The 18,554-nt window shown below is 37.6% G+C and overlaps 1 protein-coding gene across 2 annotated transcripts in view; it reads left to right on the top strand.

Annotated features, from left to right (window-relative positions):
• megf6b (multiple EGF-like-domains 6b) overlaps positions 1 to 18,554 on the top strand; it is a 64,776-nt gene that overhangs the window by 13,272 nt on the left and 32,950 nt on the right. The gene's annotated exons all lie outside the window — the stretch shown is intronic.

Raw genomic sequence — 18,554 nt, 5'->3', positions numbered from 1 at the left:
ATATATAATTTTTATCAAAGTTTGTGATTATTCACATGTTTGTGGGTACTAACACCTTTGCAAGAGTGTTTACTTTTTAATATTAGCTCTAACGGTTGAAAAAAGTAGTTAACATTTTTGGGTCTCATGAAAACTTTTCAGACAAGCATTCAGAGTGATCATCAGACATTATCTGCATCTGAAATCATGATCCTTAGCAGCTACTGGATTGTTTAGGTGTTGAAAGGAATCTTCCCATCAGCAGTTGGCTTGCCCACCAGAAAAACAAGCATTTTATCAGCAACTCCATTGTTGCGCTTACACAGCTGAAGTTAAACAGTGGAAGATTTTGCTGTTTTTCAGATAACTCCACACGACAGGAAATTCCTTGTAGTGTCAACTTTCTTTTTTTTAAGCAGAAATATGCAGATCAGCCTCAAAGTAGAACATCACAGTATTGGAGGAACGTAAAGACTCTTTTTGTTGAAATCCTACAAGCTGACTATGAATTCTGTCATCCTAATTCACCAACTTTATCAGCTGTGATTCCTCTCCCCCTCCCTGGTAATGCCTAGCTTAAATGAAAGACTTAATAGTTAGCAGAGGATTTGTGGAAACACACACTACTGATCTCACCATCATCTTTAAGAGCATTTTCTTCACACACATTGTATTTTCAGTACAGAATGATCAAAGTGGATGCAAAATGCTGCCGTTCATGGACCTAAATTTTAACCTTTTATTTATTTATTTTATTTTTGCAACCCCTAGCTTTAATGGTTAATTTTCCTGATTGCAACTGTCAAATCAATCAATCAATCAATCAATCAATCAATCAATCAATCAATCAATCAATCAATCAATCAATCAATCAATCAATCAATCAATCAATCAATCAATCAGATTTTATTTGTATAGCACATTTCAGCAGCAAGGCATTTCAAAGTGCTTTACATAATTAAAATAAAAACAGCATGTGACATTGAATTAAATATGGTATAGTGTACTAAAGTCTTGAGGCTGTCAGTTGAAACAAGTAGAAAAAGATTCAATGTGTTTCAATTACAATTCTTGTGTGATACATCTTTCTGGATGGATGGATGGATGGATGGATGGATGGATGGATGGATGGATGGATGGATGGATGGATGGATGGATGGATCGATCGATCTGCAAAATGTTTACACCAAAACACACAATTGCATCTTTGCTCACTTGTACAGAAACGTTTCTATGACTTGCAATAGTGCTGGGAGAAACTAAGTACATGATACAACCATTTGCAAAGCTATATAGAGCAGCAACAACTTTAAATTGTCTTTTTCTTTGAGTCTCTCGAGTTGTTGTTGAGGAACTTTTGTCCATTCAGTTTATTGTGGTTTCCATACATTCATCTCTGCACAGTTCTTTCAAGGGCAGCCAACCACAGCATTCAAATCAGGTCAAGCTCTGGATTTTAACTGTCTTATTGCAAACCTTTGATTCTTTTGTTTCTCATCTATTCTGGTGTAGGAATCGTTGCTCTGTTTATTGCCTTCTTTCAGATGGGGACGTTTTGTCCGGTAGATGGACATTTAAAAGGTTCCACAAAGACGGTAAATGTCCCTGTTCTCATTGTGAAAATGTGCTGTAGCTCCAGTTTTTGCCATTTTCTTTTAAGGATTACATGCTTAAAAGACTGGGAAGAGTTGGTTCTAAGATATTTGCTGATGGCTCTTCTTGTTGACAATGGGTTGTGGAAACACACAGGACCATGACTATCCAAACCAACAAACTCCTAAAACTCCTATTTTATTAGAGGTTGTCACCTTTCCAGATTCATTTAATCATAAACAATCATTTTGCATCTGCTGGCAGCTACTTTACCTATTAAAAGCTATAAAAGCAGCAACCCTGCACTTAGTGTTTCCTGGGATTGTTCTGATGGGAAGACAGAAAGTTGGTGTAGTGCTGAAATCTGGGACTCAGTCTCCTGGTTTTTGATGTTAAACCAGCAGCTCTTTGTAAAGTAATGAAAGGTCCATTATTTTGATTCCAATCTGCCTTTCGCCTGAGTTGAGTGATATCCACGCAGCCATCATGACTCTCGGCCTTCCTGAAAACATAGTTCTTCTACAGTCTGATATATCGATGATAGTGCCCTTAATGTTAATCAGTGAAAGGAACCCATGCACCTTGATCCTTTCCGTACCGGAACCTTTTATTGCCCTCTGATTAGCACCAGACGATGCTAGTGGAGCGGCAACACTTGTGACAAGAGTTCAGTCTTCATAAAAATAAACCGCAGCCGCTGCTTTTTTTGGCTCTGCATGTGCCAAATGCATGTCATAGTAAAGAGTTATTAGGATAAGGCTAAGGTAGAGTGTAAAATGGCTAAAGCCACACCTCTTTGATAGATAACTGTTTGTTTTCATATGTCCTGAATCGAATTTGTGATCCAATATTTATGAAGATCAATTTTGCAGTCATAGACATCTAATTTTACTGCTACTTTTACATTCTGAAGTTCTGCGGTTCAATCACTTCGGCAGGCGTACAGATGTTAGCATGCTCATCGTCCCCTGACGCCAGTTTATTACAGTTGCGGTCTCTGTGCTTTACACAACTGTCAGTCCCTCCTTGTTCATCTGCTGTCATGGTTATGTAAAACCTGAAGCCGCAGTGGCTGAGCACGAATGTTTGCAGTCAAACATTCACTCATCACTTAAGCACTTAAGGCGTTCTCTGAAGCATTCCTCCCCCGTCGCATGTAGTGATATCCCATCGCAGCCCATTTGATGTGGTTAGTCCATGTTCGAGCATAACAGCTGGGGTGTGTTTACGCCAGTCAAAGGGGTTAATTAGTCTCCTGCACACAATAGTTGTCTGAAACCCCCATGTGTTTTGCTTTCTTCCAGCAATGCGCTGCAATGATGCATAAGACAATAATTACTTGTTTCTTATTTTTCAATTGTTGTGCCTTAACTCTGTAGCACAGAGTCTGGCTTTTTATTTCACGTAATAAATCCCATAATTCATGGAGATTTTTTGAGAATAAACCATCTTTGGTCATAGATTTCAAGGTTAGCTTTGCATTAGCTACACACTAACTTTTATAATTTTGCAACGATTTTTAAAGATTGTTAAATTTGAGAGTTTTATAACTTGCTTAGAGAGCTGAGCTGCTTACGATTAGCTGAGGGCAGCRTTAACCATCAGGAGTTTGTGAGATTCTCAAACTAGATGGTCACCAGCAGAATGAGGCAGGATGTTTCCACGCTTTCATGTTGAGGCCAAATTGTGACCCTGCCATCTCAGTGTTGCACCTGAAATTGATTTTCACTGGGCCATCTGTTTTTTCAATTGGTTAGTGTTCTGCCACAGTAGCCAATCTGCTTCAAGGTTCAATTGGCAATGCAGTCAGGCCTTTTATTCCACATATGTTGAGTAGATATTTGAGCTATCGTTTTGTTTCTATCATTTTAAATCACTTTACCCATTCTCCCCTGACATCAAGGCCTTTTCTACACCAAACTGCTGCTTACCCAACATATCTTCTTTTTTTGTACCATTCTCTAGGTCTTTGTGAATCCCAGTAGAGCACAGTTTTTTAATTTTTTATCTACATTAGCCTATTGGGCACTTAAAATCATGCCACATTCACTTATTTAAATCCTCCTATCGCCTATTGTAGTGATCTTTTTGAACTTCAAAATGTCTAAATGATTCACTTATTTGCTTTTATTGCTTAACCAGTTGAACAGGTGTACCTAAAAAAGTGGCCAGTAAGTGTTTAACAGAAATGCAGAATGATCTGTCACCAAGGCACTGTTTATGTTGGCGCGCCTGCCAAGATATTCGCCCGAAGCACAGAAACATTGCAAACCCTGTGTTAGGCAGAGCTCTTTACAGAAACTTTTTTTTTTTTCCCTCTCATACTGATAAGATTTTTTTTTATTATTTTCAAAAGACACAATGGTGTTTCTTCCTCTACACTGTAGCTGAAGCTGAAGGTAGAGGACAAAGAATTTTATATTTAGTGAAAATCTGCAAAATCTGCAAATTAAGTCTATGAAACATCCTTTTGCTGACATGTTGTTTGTTTCAGAGCAGCGTGGTTTGGTTTGCTCAGCTTCTTGGCTGCATCCTGAAGTGATCCAAGGGAATCGTGCAAGGCTTCCTGGGTCAGGAAGTAGTTTGATCTTTAATGTGCTGACCGATAGTCTGTGGGGAATTACGTGTCAAATTCCACAGCAATGTCAATTTGGTCTTTACACTGAAAGTGGTTTTCCAATGTTCTGCAATCCAGCCATGTTCAAACAGGCCTTGGAGGTTCTGGGTGCTATAGGATGATCTTAATCTGGTGTGTAAGTGACTTAAACAGACAAAGAAAGCACTCCATCTGCCTTATTATGCACATTCTTATTCCAGATGTTTATTTTCACATGCAAGTGGCTCAAAGAATGCAATTATAGAGTACATTCACCTGAAAACGAGAAATTTGAACAATGCCAAAGTCGACCTTGTTCATAATTTCCTATACAACAAATGAATTGTGCTTTTCAGGTTTCACTTTAATAACTTGTTGCATTTTTATCTTTGCCTCTTTATTGCTGGTCGGAAAGTTGGATGAGTCAAAAGAACTGGGCTGAATTTATTTGCACATAACCTTTGATATTCATAGGCTTAAATCAAAAGAATCTTGATTTAAAGAGTGAATAAAAAACTTAGTTCTGCAACTTTACACTTTAATCGACATTAAAATAATCTACATTTTTGGCTGTTATTAAAAAAAAAAAAAGAGCTCCAAGAAAAAATCATCCTCATAAAGTTCCTGACTTCCAACTCTTGAATTAGATGAATGAGATGGAGACAAATTTGCATGAGGAACTTCAGTCAAGACTTATTTCAAATTCAACTTTTTAAGTTGCATCTTCAAATAGTTTACTGACATTGCAATTAGTTAAGGTTCAGTTAGTGAGAATCCTTCCTTAGATTATTAGTTCAGAAACCTTTTGACACCTTTTCTGCAAAAGCAGATGTAGTAAATGTATGTGAAGAACTTCCAGCACCTCTCACCAATTATTTCTATTGGCTTACTACATCTTGACACACAAATTGTATCTCTGATTGGTTTAGGTAACTAAATTACCTAGTTACATAGTAACTAGTTACCTAGTAACTAATTGACTAGGTAACGTCATGACTTAAAGACATTTGCACCAAACAGTTTTGTTTCCACGTGTGACCTGATTGTTGGCTCATCAAAATGACTGAATGGTGGGAGAGAGCAACAGCAACACAGATGGTATCTCTGTCATGTCTTGAAGGTCGCAGGTTCACGTAGGTCATGTTGTGAAAGAGAAAAGCGAACATCCTATGCAATATGCTGAAACCATTTCACACATCTCTCAGACTATTTTTGAACTCTATCTTTAATTTTGTTTTAAAGAAAACGTGTACAAACAGTATGCTGATATAGTAAAGTCACAGACTTTCTCTTTCTGCACTTTTGTCATATCAGATTCACAAATCTCAATGTATTATTAGGATTTTATTTGATATAGCAGCACGAAGTAGCTCGGAATTGTGAGCGGAGGCGAAAAGGTTACTAGTTTGCTAAATAAACAGAAATATGAAAAGTATGGTATAAATTTGTTTTTGTCTTCAGCTTTCATTGAAATTACAGCTCCATGCCTCTTGATGTATGTTGCCACTTAGTTTGGGATCTAGAGTCATCTCTTTCCAAACATTTTGTAATTCATCCTTTGAAAATGGCAGACGCTCATTCAGACTGGACAGAGAACATTTCTAAAGAGTTTATTTGAAGCATTGAGAGCGATTCTTCATTGTCTTGATGTCTGGACTGTGGAGTTGGAGACATTAACACATTTGATCTCATTGTAGACGTGGCAGTACATTTGGGTTTTCAATCAGTTTGCAGTTTCTTTGGGTTTTCTTTAATAATTGCCCATTCATTTATACATATTACTACAAGTCTGCTAACTCATTATAAAACCTCAACAGGTAATTGATTGTAATGGATTTCATGAAAGGGTATGAGAGTAAAATGGAGCAGTACACAAATACAAATTAATATAATTTTTTTTACTTGTAAAAATGTATTTTATATTTAATCTCAATAAAATACAGTAATGACTTTGTAACATAAAAATGGGGGAAGAAAAGTGGGATATGAATACTTCTGCAAGCCAAAATAAACTTGTAAGAGGATGATTTTAATCATTGTTTACTTTCACAACTTTTGAGGTTTTTACAGGTGTCACTTGGTCAAAGTTTCCTGGAATATCAATCCTTATTTTTGTTCCGTCATCTCAATCAGTCGCTCATCAAAAGTAAATATTGTGAGCAGCTACAACACCAGGCTCATAACTCACATGAATATCTGTCATTTTACTTAGTGCAAGCCTGAAGGACAGTAAAACCATGACATTCTGAGGTAGCAGGGAAACCCAGCTGCAGCACTTTGTCTTCCGTGGCTGGTGTGTTCATCCTTCTCTGGCAGGTCAGACACTGCTGAACATCAGGTTCCTATTACTACCACATTTTTATATGCTCATAATTTAGCTATAAAGTAGTTAATGCCTTGTAATAGGATTGTAAATGTCCACAGTATGTTGAGCCTTATGCAGATGATCATTTCCAGGTTTGCTTCATGATGGCTTTAACAGGCTGTAGCTAAAAAACAGCTGGTTAAAGGTGAAAGTCTGCTTTATCACTTTACAAAGAAAAGCAAAGAAACCCCACAAATATAGGGGCAGGAAAATAAAAAACAGTCTCTTTGAGCAACATTTTCATGGCCAATATCCCCCTTGAAATAAATTACTTCACATTGCTGTCGGTCACAGTAATTTTTTTTGTCTTCATTTAAAACTTAAATCTTGTTCTTTGAGGACTGTTATCATGCAGGCACAGTGTCGCTCCCCAATAAGCTGAAACTAGTGAAGCTCCAAACATGAAGGCTTTGCAGAGCACTGCTGAGGTTTCCTCAGACATTCTTCACTTTGTGGTCCAAAACTTTAGTCTCGTTTTCTTTATTTCTTTACACCCTCATCATTTCATTTTTTTTCTAATCCTTTTACTTAAACCTCAAAAATGAAAGAAAAAAAAACACAATTTTGCTCAAAGGCAGAACTTAATGACTTTATTTTTCGTCTGGACAAAATGGTTTGATAGTCTGAAAGGATAAAGGCTTTTTTTTGTGGGGGGAAAAAGCTACTTGCTCAACAATGTTGTGTATGTTGGACACAATTACCTGCCCCATTTGTTCCACTTTGTGTTATTTAAAGAGGAAACCACTGAGGATTACATTATGTACTGAAATGAACATGTATGTGTACAAACTGATTTACATCCCCAAAGCTTTCATCACTTTGATATGATGAACCTCAGTGTTGATGCACCAATGCAAAGTTGTGTGGAACACAAAGAAAAGGATGCAGAGTTTACAAATGGTATTCATATATCTGAAGGTGAGACATTTGCTGTTAGCTTCTGATTCAGTACTTTGTTGAACCACCTTTAGCTGCAATACAACTGAAGTGTTTGGCTGCATCTACAGTGTTTTTCTTGCTATATCCATCTTCCTATCAACTCTGACAAGATCTCCTTTCCCTGCTGAATAAAATTGTTCCCACAGTATGATTCTGCCACCACCACGATTAAATTCAATGAAAGGAATTGGTTGCATAAGATCTCTATCTAGTTGTGTTGGAGTAAAGGAAACCAAAAATATATGAACGTCACACTTTTAAATACATTAGATTATGTATTTTTTTATTGGTCTATCGTTTACAAAAAGAAAGCTACAATTTCCTGATGTGACTGGAACAATTCAGAACACGTCAGACCACATGAGTGTAAGGCGCTGTTAAAAATATTTGCTTGCTTAAGAACAATATATGTTGAAAATGTAATGACTAATACTCCATCATTTTTGCCATAATACTGAGGTGGATAATAATTCACCATGTTTACATTGGGTTCACATATTCAATCACAATCTCAAATGAAAACCCAGCTCTGTTATTTCTCTGAGGTAATTAGGTTAAGTCATGAGAGAGCGGCTCCGAGCCTTTGAAGGAAACGCGTCTCTAATTAGAAGGCATGCGTTCCCAACACAGGGTGGGGTATACGTCCCTGCCCTGCTACCTGCCACTGCAACCTGCACAGCACCCTAATCTCTCATAATTGTGCTGACTCTGCATGCCATCCCACCCACCCCCCCGTGATATTAGGCTCTTTACAGCATTCCTGATGAAAGGTCTGTCCTGGTCACAGTTGGGGTAAAAGGTCATCGCCTCTGCGTAAATCAGAAGTGACACAAGTTTGCTAAATACACTTGGAGGAACAATCAGTTTGGTCTCGAGGTTTCATAGCCCAGAACTGCTCTGAATGTTCTCTATCGTGCTGCACATAAGACACATTTCAATGCATGTGCATCTTGTTTCCTTTGCTATTGTTTTTCTCATCAGCTTCTTCTATAGCCACCCATTTGTGTTTCCACTCTGGTTATTAGTCCTCAGCTGTGATTTATTCATTTTTCAGTAGGAACTAAATTCTTTCTTCCACCTCAGTAACAGGACAAATGCATAAAATGTTACTTACCACGATAAACTGAACTGGTTCCTAATAGATGTGCAGTAAAACTTTGAGATGGAATCAATTGTTTCGCAAACTGAAGTTAAGATGGTGAGTGTTTCCTTGTGTATCATAAAATGTGTGGGAAAAGTTCACACTGATTATTGTAGTTATGTCAATTTACACTTCAGTTGTTTGCTTAGCTTTGATGAATAAAATAATTCAATACATCACAGAAATTGTAGCTTTTAATGCTTGCACTCTAAGTTCGGGAAATGAAGAGCCTGGGAGGCGGAGCGGCTCACATGAACGACCTCAGGGTTTTTAATTGGGTGAATTGAGGGGGGGACCAACAAAAAAAAAAACAAGTATACCCAATAAAATAAAATATATTGTAAGCTTTAATTAAAACTGGAACATGTTTGTCTCTGTGGCTTTTCCTCAACCCATCTGGTGTTTAGGATTGTAGTCTGAGCATTAGTCAGAAAACATAAAAAATTTAGAAAATCAGGCACAAATCAGAGACTAGAGCATAAAATATGTTTTCTTTTTTTTTTTCATTTGAATGGTTTGAGACCAGATCATTTATATATTAAAGTAACTTGTCAAACTTTCCCATAAAGGTTGTAAAACTCCCTAATAGTACATCATGTCATGGTCGGTTTTTCTGTTATGTTGCTGTAATTTTGCCTTAGCGAAGCTTCCACATGCACGTGCTTTTGACATCATGAAAGACATAAAGCAAATGATCTCAGTTGTTCTGCGATTATTTGCATCAGCACTTGTCCATATTGATCGTCTATTTCAAGGCAAATTGTCATAAAACATATGAAATCCGGTCTGATTGAGGCGTTTCATTAAGATGCTTTGGAAGTCGAAATGATTATTCCCTCAGAAATGCTACATCACCTGCTACTCCTGTTACAAAGGCAAGCTCATAATGACCCCAGTTGACCTCTAGCAATGTCATTATTCTAGTCAGCAAGCAAAGAATAAAATCTTATTGTATTGGTTTGTTCATGTAACAAAAAGCAAATAGATGGGAAATATTTGAATAGCAATACAAACAGAGTTGTACCAGTCAAAGCTCTTAAAGTAATTATTGCCATTGTTTGCTTCAGGCTTTACCATCAACATCTGTATTTATTATGGTTTATGAGAATTATTAGTCACATTCTGACTCAGACTTATAAGGTTGAATCCTCTCCAACGTCAAATGCTTCAGAAATGTTAAAGTTTTTCTGCCATTGTAACGCTTATTATTTCCATCTGATCAGTTTTATTCTGGTGGCTCTTATCAAGTCATTAACATAACGGCACACAAAGCAGAATTAGCTGCTTTCCTTCTTTAGTGCACTTATTGAAAACACATCTAACAATTAAAGTATTTACTTTTCATCATGACTGGAGGAACCTGCCTCCTGCAGCCCTGATTATTATAAATGATTGCGGTTCCACTGAAACTTTGAAATGCTTGCGTCAGCAGGTTTTTGTCTTGCATCTCACAGCTGAATTTGATTTTACACTAATTTAAACTACATGGCATATAACCAGTTTAACCAGCTAATATTTAATTAAAGGTTCAAAGTATCCACACAAAGTCTTTCTTTGGAAACCTTAGTAATCCTCGGCCAACCTTGTGGTTATATATTTTACAGCTGTTCCTTCCAACTTCGACCAACTGTGGGAAGACGTCACACTTGTGCATGTTATGCAATAGTCCGTCTTAGTTTATTCCCTCAGTACACCTTTACCATGACATTATGTGATGTATCCTCCCCACAGGGTGACTTTTGTGTGTTGCATATCTCTCAAATGCAGCTGAGAGGCAGACAGGCTGGAATCACAACAAGTAATTTTTGGATTCCTGCGGCGTCTCCACGTGATTTCGCAGGTGTTAAAGCCCTGGGTCAAAGCTGGGAAAGACATGCCCCAACAGGGAGCACACAGAGCACACGCTAGGGGTCAGAAGGGCAAATGCCCGAGGTCCTTGAGGTGTTTCTTACTCATGTCCATTGGTGTCAAACTCAAAATATCATCAGCAGCAGCTGCGTCTTTTTTTTTTTTTTTTTAGGATTATCGTCTGCAAAAGGGAAAGAAAATTACTGGCAGAAGCAAGAAGGTCCTGGTTGTTTTTTTTTCTGTTTTCACTATATAGATGAAACAACAAAACAGTTGTAATTTTTTATTTTTTTTGCCAATTCCCTAAAGTGACCTGCTACTAGGGAACCATCATGACTCATTGTGATTCCAGCTGCAGCTTGGATTGACAGCGTTGTAATATTTATGCTTAGCTCTAACACACACACACACACACACACACACGCACGCACGCACGCACGCACACACACACACACACACACACACACACACATCTGTAGTGTGAAACGGCTTGCTCCCAATGAATGTAGCATCTAAATCAAACAAACTGCACATGAGCACACATGTGTGCAGACAAACCCTCTAAAGTTTTCAATACAGGAAGAAGAAATGGATAATCAAAACAGGGATTAGAGGACTTTAGGTTCAGCCAGAGCAGAATAATCTCTAAGCAAACTCAAACGTAGGAATTTAGCTTGTTTGATATCACTTACAATACTTGTGAGGTTAAACATGAACAAATAATGGAACTGGAGGTTAAAAGGTAATGTGCTGCTTACAGATTGCTATAATTTATATCAATAGTCCAGAGTCAGATGGCCTCTTTGTGACTCTGCCGGTTAAATGTTTATGTGCTTCCTGTCTCTGGTTTATTGCTCAAACTCACCTCAATGACTGTGCAGTACATGGAAAACAACACAATTAATTTCATTATACTATCAAAACTATCCATTACAAATTTAATATAGATTTTTAGGTGCACTGCTGGTGCTTTGAGCTGTTTTTCTTCAGGGTGGAATTATAATCCAAAAGATATCTTCAACACTCCCGTGGTTCATTTAGGCCCCACAATTTTTTTTTTTACTGTGTGCAGACTGGTGGGGGCGCACTGCTCCCCCCCCTGTGTGAGCTTTTACAAGGTTTTTATTTCTGTGTGGTTTTGGAAACTGATGGTCTGACGGGACATTCCCTCCCCCTCTTTGACCGTGACATTTGCGCTATAAGACCACAGGAGGGTTACAGAAATTCACTCAGAGTTTTTATGCACCTAAGGACGCATATGCTTCAAATTTTTACATAGACCACAAGTGATCTTTTAAATCCACAAACTTTTGTTGCAATAAATGAAATAACTTGGTATTGAATTATTTCTCTTGGCAGTACTGAGTTTCACTTCTTGTCAAACTTTTAAACGTAAGGTCCATAAATCCAATCGTGATCGTGAAGCTTATTGACTACCTCCTTTGTCTTTTCCCAAATTGATTTTGCGACACTCATTTCTTTCTCTGTTGGTGCCCTCTCTGTTCATGTTGATGCTGAAGTGAATTGAGTCCAATTACATCCTAAGCAGTTTCCACTCATTTTGTCAAATGAGTGATCCTGTGGCACAGTTGAAGGATAACGATCCCAAGCACAATGACACTGACATTTGAATAGATACAGAAGGCTAATTTGGAGTTTCTGGAAAAACCTCAACCTCACTTAAGTTTCATAGACTGTGCAGAAAACTGGGTTTGTGGCAGGAAACCGGTGATTTAAATGAGCTCCACCTTTTCTGGTAAGACTGGTAAAATATCCAGTAAGAGTTGAATCACATGCTTGTTGTTGTGTACTTTCTCTGCAACCTGGTAAGGGTATAAATTTATATTTTAGTCTCTTTGTAAATTACTTAGGAGCCTGCGTGCAATAGGACAGATTCCCAGTATATTCACAGTTGTGCACTAAATTGCGGTATAGCCTTCGCACCCTGGAAAAGGAAAAGTTTAAATTCACCAATAAAAGCAGAAATGTAATCATATTTGTCTACTTGCAAGTTCTTTACGGATCTATGCATTTTGTGATGGCTTTAGATGGATTGATCTTTGTTTTCTGTAACATTAGCTCTATATTCCAGCTTTTCGATTTGAAAACCTGGATTATAGCGCTACATGTCATAACCATGACGGAACCACACACCACCTGTTAGTGTGGTTAGTCTTTTATCATTAATGAGATGTTTTAACCTTTCTGTTTCCTGGCAAACTTTTCCGTCTTTGAACTCACATTTTATCTTAACAAGTCATCTGCCATGTTTGCCACAATTACAGCTCTTACAACTGGCATCCAATAAGAGTGGAAATTGAAAGGTTGGAAATTAAAGGATACCGCTTAAATCTCTGGCATAATTCAAAGCGGTAAACCAGAGGGGGAAAATGTTGTGCCATTGCACGCACTTCAAAACGTATGTTGTGTACTGACAGGAAATTATTACAGCTCTGCAGCTGCGTTTTACTAACGCCATGAATTAGAGTGGAGCAGAAACACTTGGTATCAAATTCATAATGCATATTATCACCTTGCCAAAATAAAAATTATGACCCAAGTCATTTTTTGCCAAAAGTGAATTTATTTTTTGTCTTAATTATCATTTGGCTGAATGAGAAGGTGATTTTTTTTTCTTTTAGCCTAAATTACTTTTGCCAAAAAAAAAAGAACAAAAAAAAAATACTTAGGCTATTATTTTAGGAAGGTGACGATATGCAACTGCACATCTGGGCTGTGGCACTGAATTAACAGCAGGGGGCAGTGTTGAACTTAAGCTGATTATTTACAGTAGAAAAACTGAAATAAAAAGAATGCAGTTTGAGTCTTTTCTTATTAGTGACCTTTAGGCTTTTGAGACTAAGGTAGACAAATATTTGGATTTTATTTATGTACTATAATCAACTTTCATGCAGTTTCTTACTTTACTTGGCATGGACAAGGCCAATAGGTGAACGAAAAAGCGACATGTTACTAACATGCAGAAATAATTCGCAGAAGATTGTGCATGGAGGTTTCTCTTAAATTTGACACCATGTGAAATGTACACAGACTTCTAGGGTTCATAGTCATTTCTTTTTAGTGGTAGATGAGCTTTGTCCATCTACTTGCTGTTTGTCAAATGGGTGAAAAGGTTTTGCCTGGTCAAAGGAGAAGGATGGGTTTTCTGCAGGAGGGTGTGAAGTTAATTGTCAGCTTTAGCTCATAAATGGTTCAGTAACATGTTTTAGATCATGTTTCACCAGTTAGGACATGTTTGGGTCAATAGAAGTGAAATCCTCCCCCAGCTCTTCACTGAACGAAACCTCTGGACTCATATGCGTCTGCTGGAACCGATACGTCGTCCTTGTCTTTATAGCACCTGGTAAATGAAAGCAGCTGTGTGACTGAAATATAAGCAGGAATGGACCTTAGAAAGCACATTACTGCGTTTCTACACCAGCAGGTTTCTAAATCAGGCTCCTAAAATGAATCAGGTTGATTCTCTAAGCATCACCTGAACTCCTGATCCTTGATCGATTCCCGTAATTTTTCCTGTTCATGACCTCCCTGGGATAATATCAGAGGTCCGGTGGTTTTCTTTGGCCCGGCGAGCCTGTCGTGATCTGCTGAGACATTAGGCATGTCCTCCTGGGAGCAGTGCTGGTTATCCTTATCAAAGGAAGTCACACAATACAGCAGAGGAATGTAAACCTCGATGTCGGCAGCAGCTGAACTTGGGGGCAAAAAACCTGAAAGTTTTTATTTCAGCGTTGGATATTTTTCATTCTTCAGCAGGTTATTTGGGGACACATTGTCCAAACATACATGTTTTCGCCCAGTTTTACAGATGTTTTATTTTAGATTTCTCCTGGAACAGAAGACAGAGGTTCAGTTTGGCTGTTAATATAATAACTTTGTTGCTGAAAAGTACACAAAAAGACCATCTTCAGAATATGGATCACTTGGAAGAGCCAAAACAGTTTGTAATAAAAATTATATCAGTTGTATGTAGCACTTGATTTAAGTCACATGTTTTATAAAATTTAAAAAACACCAACATTTACCACGTATCTGAATTAACAAGTTGTAATTTGTAAATTAAAAGTTGAACTTGGATCTAAATATTTATTATATTAAATAACATTTCCCCATAAAAATATATTAAAAGCATGACACGCTCAGCTCTGATGGACTTTTTCTTTCCTGCATTTTCCAAATATTAATAAATCTCACCAAATTAAATGAGTTTACATTATGTAAAGTAGTTATTTTGACTGTCTTTGGAACTGCAAAAAAATGATCCTGGATCACAAAATATGGTTAAGTCTATGTTCACCAAATCAGGAAATCTGCATCTGGAAAAATATAAAAAAATATAAACAACTACATTTTTCTGTCTTACCCTGCAGCATATTGCTTCTGTCATAGCATAGCATTGTGTTCTTTAAATTGTTCACATCATGTCATGTTACATCTACAAACTTCAATGTGTTTTATTGGGCTTTAGAGTGATGGACCAGCAAAATGAAATGGATACTTGTGAAGAAGAAAGAATTGGATGCATGAAAGATAAATCTCATTTGAAGTCACTAACAGGTTTCATTCATTCTCTGTATTTTAGCTCCATCTCTCCTCTGATTTATTCTGATTTACACCTCCTGCCACATCCATGTTTTCAATGAGGAAGGAGTGATTGATGTGGGGCTTTTGGTTTTCTGTTACACACAAGGTTTTGTATGTTGGTCCAAAATGTTCCGTGTTTTCTTGACTCTGTTTGTTGAATTATGATCCTTAACGAACCTCTGAGGGTTCACAAAATAGTTGAGATTAAATAGATTAAATTAGATACAGATGGACTTTATTATGTAATTGAAATTGCTTGACAGATATGCACTAAAATGTTTTATCTCTCATAAAATCCCACTGAATCCCAATGAAACGTTGGTGGTTACGTGAGAAAATCTGGAAAGGTTAAAAAGGTTGGCGAACTTTACTGTCTGTCCTGCATAAACTTTCTCAAACATCTAATTAGATGTATATTATTACACATAATGTACTAGGAAATATGGTTACTTTGTCAAAGACAATTTAAAACATCAGTACTGTGTAACATTAAAGTCAATATGAAATCTACTTTTTCAAGGATTATTTGCACTGAGAAAACACATTTTTGTTCTTTTCAATAGTTGCCATTTTTTCAAGTAGATACTTAATTACAATAAGGTTTTGAGTTATTTGTAGTTTATAGAATAATAAAAAAAGTAAATTTTACTTAAACCCAAACCAAACAATCATTGAATTGTAGGAAATAAAAGACTCCAGACAGGCATGATTCACCTGCTGTGTTCCCAGAGATCTGCATCATGGTTTTCTGTGACTCGTTCTGTGGTTTAACCTTGACCTTTGGCCTTTGACTGTGACTTGGAGCATAAATCTGGACTGCCTGCAGACCATGTAGCCCCAGGCATCTGACCCCTCTGGAGGGTGTGCCTTCAAGGTCTCGGGTCAATGAGAAGAAACTAATTGTCGTGGCAGAAAGCAGATCTTCTCTTACTCAAAGTAACTTTTTTACACCTTGTGTCTCTGGTTAAAGGCTGTCCAGGTGATACTGATGGATGGGTTAGCGTGATATATGTGGGACTGAAAAGAAAAACTGGACACATAATCATGTTTCATAGAGAAATTAAGTAAATTTAAAATGTAATAAAAATGAATGGGTTATAAGCAAAGTTTAAACTTAAAAAAAACCCAAATATATGTATGTGTGTATGCGTGTGTTTAAGGACATGAATAAATAAATCACAGGAGGAAAAATAAAGAATTGGTTTAAAAATAAAAACAGCTCAAAACATAATCAGTAAAGATGGCAATTTTTTTTTGTTCTTAGTGTACAGCTTCTCCTGTGTCCTCTCTTCTCGACCCATGACACTCTGACATTCCTGCTTGCTTATTGGGCAGAAAGAGGCTGGGAACCGTGACCCTGGGGCGACCTGGGCTTCAGCTGCCACACAGGTGTGTGACCCTCCATGAGGACCGAAAAGACGAAACGACATGTTCAACCCAGAACCTTAAACTCTCACGGTCCAGTCACAGACTTTGGGTCACATTCAGAGTCATAACTGTTTAATTCCTGCTTTCTTGTGGTTGTTTGTGTGTAACATCTATTACATCAACCCTTATCCCCCATCAGGCATCTCTCTCTTGTGTCTTACCTGCAAAGATCACACTCCCATCTAGTTGTCCTACAAATTTTGCACTGTCATACACAATCTGATCGCTTTTCAAGCATTACTATTCCAGTAACTAAAATATGACAACAACCTCGGGGGTCACATTTGGGGGTCGCATTCATTGTTTGGTTTATTTTATAATACGTTTTGAAGGAGGTCTTATCTGAGAGACACAGTGTGTCTCTTGGGATTGGTAGCAGAAACAGTGCTACTTTTCGGTGTGGTTTCCAGATGCCCTAAAATGAAAGGGAAATTGCTTAATTGGCAAGTAAAACATGGTGTTATTTAGTAAAGTATGTCATTTCTTGTGGGGAGGAATTTTCTTTGCACCTTAATTCTCTCTCTGTGCTTTGATTGGCCTTTATGATCTCAAAGAAGAGCTTGAATGTCAATTTGTGTCACTTAAATGTTCTTCTTTCTTTTAATTCGTTTTTTAAATGTCAGGAAAGGATTCAATCTTTAAAACCATGAGAGCAACAATTTACAAAAAAGAAATAAAAATCCTAATGGTACCAACTACAAAGCATAACCTCGTCTGGTGAAAACCCAGATGTACAAAATGAAATGTCAATGCAGGGAAATGTGAGTCTGGTTTAACAATCTATTAGATAATTACAAGTTTTATGCTCAATTTCCATATCTCCTTTTCAGCAGAATCTCTGTAGCTCCAATTATGGTCTGCTATTCAGTCAGCACATGTATTTAATAGAGGCCATTATGTGTTGCTTGGGATTTGGAAAGAAGGATTTTATGTGGTTTGGTTGATTAAAGGTTTGAAAGCATGTTCAGTTGTGGGAAATGAAATAGGGTGTAGCTTTTGTTTTCAAACTTTTTATTTTAAATCAAGATAGAAGAAGGTGGAAAGAGTCTCGTTGTCACACATTTCTTTTGCCATCCTTTAATCGTAACTGGACATGTTTTTACTTTATAATAATTGCATATTTGTCCTGTTCATTTTTCCTGGAAGCTGGTTCTATGGAAATACATTGGAAAGGAGCACAGAGTCTGGAAACATGGCGTTTAAGTCTGCTGTGCATCTTTTAAACATTTAAAGGGAAATTGGTTAACTAACTACAGTTATGTAGCTCTTTACTGGTCTGAATGACTACTTAAAGTGCTTTACAACACTACTGAACACATTCACACACACACACAGACACAACAATTACACATCTGTGTGTATAAAGGGGTTTGAGGTGCTACTTTGACACAACCTGGAAGCTGGTTTGAGTGTATTGCACAGGATCTCAATGAAACACATTAAAGTTTATCACTGTACTCAGTGGTTCCCAAACTTATTCTCCTGCCCCCCCCCTCCCCCCGCCAGTGGTTTCCAAACATTTTCTGGGCCCCCTCTATGGATTGCAAATAGCTGTCTAGTTGAACGACTTGTGCGAGCGGGGGAACGACTTTTTTGGAGGGCAAAATGAATATACGTAACTGAACATAGACAACATCAGTAGCCTACAGGCTACTTGTAGACTACAGGCTAAGCTTAAGGTGCTGTATTGATATTAGCTAGTCATCTTTTAGCTAACATTACCTTCATCCAACAGCTTTACTCAACAGTCTGTTAGTTTGGGGGAAAAACTGTGAAAAGTTCTTTGAGTTTTGCTGGTTTGCTGCCATGATTCTAACACACCTGTGCAGCTCCGCACAGCAGCAGTAGGTCTCCTTCACTGAGGTGTAAACCCAGCGTCGTAGCGCTCATGTTGCGTTTAAAGGCGGCTCGGAAAAACAGGTTAAYACATGTTAACAACGGATTAAACAGTTTTAACTGCTGATAAAAGTGACAGAGGACACAGATATGGGAAGTGTGGAAGCCCCTACTGTATCAAATTGACATAGGAATAACAGAGTTGGCCATTCTAAGATAAAAAC

This window comes from Poecilia reticulata, linkage group LG5, assembly GCF_000633615.1.
Source record: "Poecilia reticulata strain Guanapo linkage group LG5, Guppy_female_1.0+MT, whole genome shotgun sequence".
In the NCBI taxonomy this organism is placed as follows: domain Eukaryota; kingdom Metazoa; phylum Chordata; class Actinopteri; order Cyprinodontiformes; family Poeciliidae; genus Poecilia; species Poecilia reticulata.
This window is presented reverse-complemented; position numbering and strand designations above follow the sequence as displayed.